Source organism: Myotis lucifugus, unplaced genomic scaffold, assembly GCF_000147115.1.
Source record: "Myotis lucifugus unplaced genomic scaffold, Myoluc2.0 scaffold_34, whole genome shotgun sequence".
Lineage (NCBI taxonomy): Eukaryota > Metazoa > Chordata > Mammalia > Chiroptera > Vespertilionidae > Myotis > Myotis lucifugus.
In genome coordinates, this window is record NW_005871082.1 from 7,897,048 (window position 1) to 7,903,047 (window position 6,000).

Genomic DNA, 6,000 nt, shown 5'->3' on the forward strand with positions numbered 1-6,000 from the left:
TTCTTTCGGGGCACACATGTAAGCCACAATCGTCAGGTCCCCTGCAAATTCATTTGGACTTGTGACTGAGTTATGACACTAGAAGTAAGTGGAAATAATATGAACCACTTCTAGACCTAGTCAATAAAAACTACTCATATGTAATTCTTACTCTCTTCTCTACTCTAACAGTCAAATGGAGAGTTCTCTGATGACAAAAAGGAGGAAGAAGCCACAAGTAGAAAAGAGAACTTACTGAGTGACCTTGTCAAGCAATTCGTTATTCTTTCCTCTGTACTCATCTGTAAACTTGAATTTTTCCTATGGTCTGTTTCCAACTGTCTTTTTACATATTATCTTTGTAAAATTTCCTCCTTTCCTATAATTCCAATCCCCTAGCCTAGTCTCTATCTCTCTGTAGCCCTACTCCTTTCATGTCTATATACCTCTGGCCACTGATTTTCCAAATCTGAGTATTCTACAAGGACCTCAGATTTAACATATTCAGTTAACTAGTATCACCCCAATAAATTCAATAAAAAGGAAAAATAAATAAAGTAACATAATCAAATGATAATATATTTTCATTTCTGCCTACTTAAGCCACCCCCATCCCAAAAGCAAATAAAAAGTTCAATGAATAGATAGATTGAAGGCCAGATACATGGCTAACTATAAAATGAAGCAAGTATGGAAAAACACAATTGTAGAATCTTGGTCCATGGTCGGCAAAGCGCGGCTCACGAGCCACATGCGGCTCTTTGGCCCCTTGAGTGTGGCTCTTCCACAAAATACCACGTGCGGGCGCGCATGTACAGTGCGATTGAAACTTCGTGGCCCATGCGCAGAAGTCGGTATTTTGTGGAAGAGCCACACTCAAGGGGCCAAAGAGCCGCATGTGGCTCGCGAGCTGCAGTTTGCCGAGCTGCAGTTTGTCAACCACTGACTAGGTGGTTGGTAATGTGGCTACAATGAGTAACATGTTTTTGTCTTTTTTTGAAAATAATAATTTTAAATATTTGACATTTTTATATAAAATGCTCAAAAAAGAATGTGAAAAACAAAAAGAAATAATTTCTTTTTACTATTCACTAGTGGCCCAGTGCACAAATCCGTAAACATTGAAATGAAATTAATTAGAAGAAATATTTTAATATTGCTATTCACCCTTTCTCTATAATAGAAGTGTCAACCAAATTCACGATCGACAATGACAGATGGAAACACACATGTGCAATTGGTGCCAGCAAGAGCTTTATATGTATCGTGCATGCAGAAGTCAGCTTAGCCTTTTATAGATATAGAATAAACTTGCTTAATTAGACCTGCTTTCTGATTTAGCTAAACTTTTTCCAGCCCAGTGAAGCACCCCAACTTCTCTTTCAGGTAATTGTCAGCAACACAGCCATAAATATCAACTCGAAGGAGATTATTATCGTAGATCACACAGGGAGAACAAAGGGTAAACTATTTAACTGCAGCAGTATTTGACTATATCCTTTGCAGTAAGAAAACCTGAAGTCATTTTCTTTTTTTTTTAATATCTAGCATTTATTCTCAATTTTTAATTAGTGACAATCATGTCTCCTTCCCACTAGTAAATTACCATTTTACTTGAGCTTCAGTTTTTCGGTGCTATTGTGTAAAGCTATTGTTTTGTTCATGACATATATTTTCCAAGTCTTACTTTTTTATTACTCATGGAGGAGCACCTACCATAGGTGCCACAGTGCTGGCAGAATCAGACATCTCTCAAAGAGGAACACAAAGATGAAGTCATTTTCAAGGTCCACCATTTCTTTTCAGTGTGGTCAATTTTCTAAGCTTTCTAAATCTCTGTTTTCCAGCTAGTAAAAAGAAAATAGGATTCCACTGAGTCTCCTATCTACTTACTCCAGGACTTCTGTGAGGATCAAATGAGATGAGGCACGGGAAAACACTTCATAGGCATTTGGTTAAAGTGTGAAATGTTTACACCTGGCTATAAAGCAAGTCGTGTTCCTGAGCTGAAGAAACTCCAAGGAGGCTAGTCGCTAGGGAGAGGAAGCCGGGCATTGCTACATGATGCCATTACCCAGAAGGTTGGACACTTAGCATATTAGCCTTTTATACATATAAATGGAAAATTCATCATCATAAGGTGACCAAACAATCCTCACTTTCCCTGACCACTTGGGTCATTCAATGGCAGATAAGACTATTATCTGCCTATGCACCCCAGCATCTCTTCCCTGAAATGTGCCCAGGGAATCCTTACCTTATCTGGTGCTACACTAGTGCTTAGTGGTTGTACAGGGTTTTGGAACACCACAAACGTATATTTTAAATACTCAACGATTCATTAGGATTCTCACAGTGGTCTTAAATTTTTTAAAAAAGTAGATTTAATTGCCTTTTCCCTGTTTTACAAATTTATTGGAACATAAAATCCAGCTATTATGCAATACCTATTCATACCTAGTCTATAGTGTGGAATGTACCAATCTAAAGTTCAACTTCTCACCATTCCTTGAACTTTCTCCACTGGTCCTGGATAGTGTTGCTTTCCTTTCTTGGAACACTCACCTTCATCTCTACCTGGTCAATGCATACACACCTTTAGCTTCTGGTTCTTCAACTTTCTAGCTTTGTAAGTCTGGGAATATTATTTAAAATTTCAGGGTCTTCTTCCTCAACTATGGAAACGGGAATATTAATGCCTATATGACTGGGTGACAGTGAGGTTTAATAAGATAATAACTTCAAAATTGTAAGCATATAGTTGACAATAAATATACTTTCATTTTCTTTTATTTTTAGGGAGGCAGTGTAGTGAAGTATAAATGAGATTGACAAAGCACACAGTGACCCTACTGATGTGCTAAATACTTTTAAAAATACATTTTCTTGCTGGTAATGTGTCTATCTTTAACCATATGTACTTATAGAAATACTCCCCTCCAGTCTAAACAAATCATTAAAGTTCAAAGAACAAAACCTTCAATGATTCTGCAATTTTCTCCTACTATAATGCAGATCACTCAACAGGGCCTACAAGGCCCTTTGTGATGTGATAGGAGAATTACAGATGAGCTGAAATACAGATACTCTCTTAACCTGGGATGATCTAATACAGGCTAGTAATTTGGGCTACAAACAACCTCTTTTACTTGCTTCATGGTGACTATAATGGTTAATTTTATATGTCAACTTGACTGGGCTACAGGGTGCTCAGATATTTGGTAAAATATTATTCTCAGTATTTCTGTGAAGGTGTTTTTAGATGAGATTAACATTTAAATCACTAGAATTTAAGTAAAGCAGATTGCTCTCCACAATGTGGGTGGGCCTCATCCAATCAGTTGAAGGCTTAGATTGATTAAGAAAAAAAAAAAAACTGGCTTCTTCCTAGCAAGAGAGAATTTTCCAACAGAGTACCTTTGGACTTTATTGTGTAATGGCGCAGAAACCCCATCTTCTTTAATCTGAAATTTTTCTCCTTTGTTTTCTTTTGAGTAAAAATGGCCTCATCCAGCACTCTGACTTACCTTCTTCTTTCTTACATGTCCACTCCCCTCATCATCAAGCCCTTAGAACAATGAGAGCCTTGATCAGCCAAAAACAATCTTAGGAACGAAGCCTTGAGTCTATTGACTATAGAGACAGAGTTTTAATTAAACTAAAGATAATATCTAGGCCTTAATTGTGTTTCAACACCAGACCCAGAAAAGCAGCAAAACCAGAAGAAGTGACACTATGGCTGACATCAGGACCAGATGCACTGATCAACTATCCTCAACTCTAGCACCTACCAATCAGAAGAGACCATGGCCCTAACTCACGTAGCCACTGTGATTAATGATTTTCCCTCTATATAAACCATCCCTTAGAAGCCATCAGAGAGCCAGGTCTTTGAGCATCATCTCACCTGTGACTCTGAATATGTGCCACAATAAACCCTTACTTTCTTGGCTGCAAAATCCTATGTGTGTCTTATGGGCTTTGATGTGCCAGGCCAATGGGCCCCTTCAGTCCAGTAATAATTGCAGTGTCGACTCTTCCTGGTTCTATAGAAGGCAACCTTCAGACTCAAGCTGGAACACCAGCTCTCCTGGATCTCTAGCCTGCTAGTCTACCCTTCACATTTTGGACTTGCAAGACTCCATAATCACCTGAGCCAATTCCCCATAACAATATTTTTCTAAATATATACACATCCTAATGGTTCTGTTTCTCTGAAGAACTCTGTTGTACATGATGGCATATGAATGTTATCATTTTCTGTGTGTTCCTTTAAATAAAAGGTGATGTTTCAGAAGCACTGATGATTCTAGTTTTTGAATTCACTATAGAATGCCTTCAGATTTCTGAGCTTTATTGTTTCCTCTACCTGAAAATAGCTTTTCTTTTCCTAATCCCCCCATGGCTGCCTGACCGCTCCTCAGCAATCAGTTCTCATCTTTGGCATTGTTTCTTGTCATAGGCCTTCCTGGATGCCCGCCCCCCCAAGCCCCATGCAACAATACAAAACTGCATAAGGTACCACCTCCATCAACTCCTTAACATCTGTGCTTGACTCAGTTCTGTAACTGTAACCAGGGTTCTGTAACTGCCCTCTCACTGATCTACCTTCCACCAGATCCTAAGTCACAAATGAATAAGTTGCTTACTCATTTTCATGTTATGTCGCTAACACTTAGCCTAGTGTCTGCCTTGTGACAGGCCTTCAAATAATATTTGTTAAATGAATGAATAAATAGAAAGCATACCCATAGTTTCAACATGAAAAAAGAGTTACAATGCAAAGCACTCCAGAAACATTGCAACACCCAAAAAATCAAGTGCAACAGATTCCAGGTCAAAAGTAGTAGCAAGATTCCTTGTTTCTCAGCAAAGCAATGCAATTAAAATAAAATAGGGATTTTTTTTTCTTATTTTATTATCTGGAAGGAGAACCATTTGTATGGATGTGCTTTCTGTGTATTTTGCATAGTAATCAACTTGGGAGTCCTTTAAAATCAGAAGTTACAAATGTTTCCTCTGTAGGCCTAGATAATATTTTAGATCATATGATTATTGTTACAACTACTCAATCCTGCCATTGTAGTATTAAAAAATATATAGACAATATATAAACAAATGAGCATAAGTGTTGCCAATAAACCTTTATTTAAATACTAGAGGCCCAATGCATGAAATTCTTGCAAGGGGCTCAGCACTCTTAGCAGCAGCTATGTCCGGAGGTCATTTGGCTGTCCAGTCTAATTAGCATATTATGCTTTTATTATTATAGACTAGAGGCCCGGTGCACAAAAATTTGTGCACTGGGGGGGGTCCCCCAGCCCGGCCTGTGCCCTCTCGCAGTCTGGGACCCCTCGGGAGATAATGACCTGCTGGCTTAGGCCTGCTCCCAGGTGGCAGAGGGCAGGCCCAATCCCTAGGTGCAGCCCCTGGTCAGGCTCAGAGCAGGGCTGATTGGGGAGTTGGGGCGCCGCCCCCTGTCATGCACAGAGCAGGGCAGATCTGGAGGTTGTGATGCCACCCTCAGTCACGCTCAGGGTAGGGCCGATTGGGGGGTTGGGGCGCTGCCCCCTGTCACTCATAGAGCAGGGCCCAACAGGGGGGTTGGGGCTCCGTACCCTATCACACACAGAACAGGGTCGATCAGGGGGTTGGGCACTGCCCCCTGTCATGCACAGAGCAGGGCCGATCAGGGGGTTGAGGAGCTCCCCCCTGTCACTCACAGAGTAGGGCCAATAGGGGAGCTGGGGCACCACCCCCTGTCACACACAGAGCAGGGTGGATCAGGGGGTTGGGGGCTGCACCCTGTCACACTCAGGGCAGGGCCAATGGGGAGGTTATGGCTCTACCCTGTCACACACAGAGCAAGGCCCGTGGAGGGGGGTTGGGGCGCCACCCTCTATCACCCACAGAGCAGGGCCGATCAGGGGGTTGGGGCGCCGCCACTGTCACACTCAGGGCAGGGCCGATGGAGAGGTTATGGCTCTACCCTGTCACACACAGAGCAGGCCGTGGGGGGGG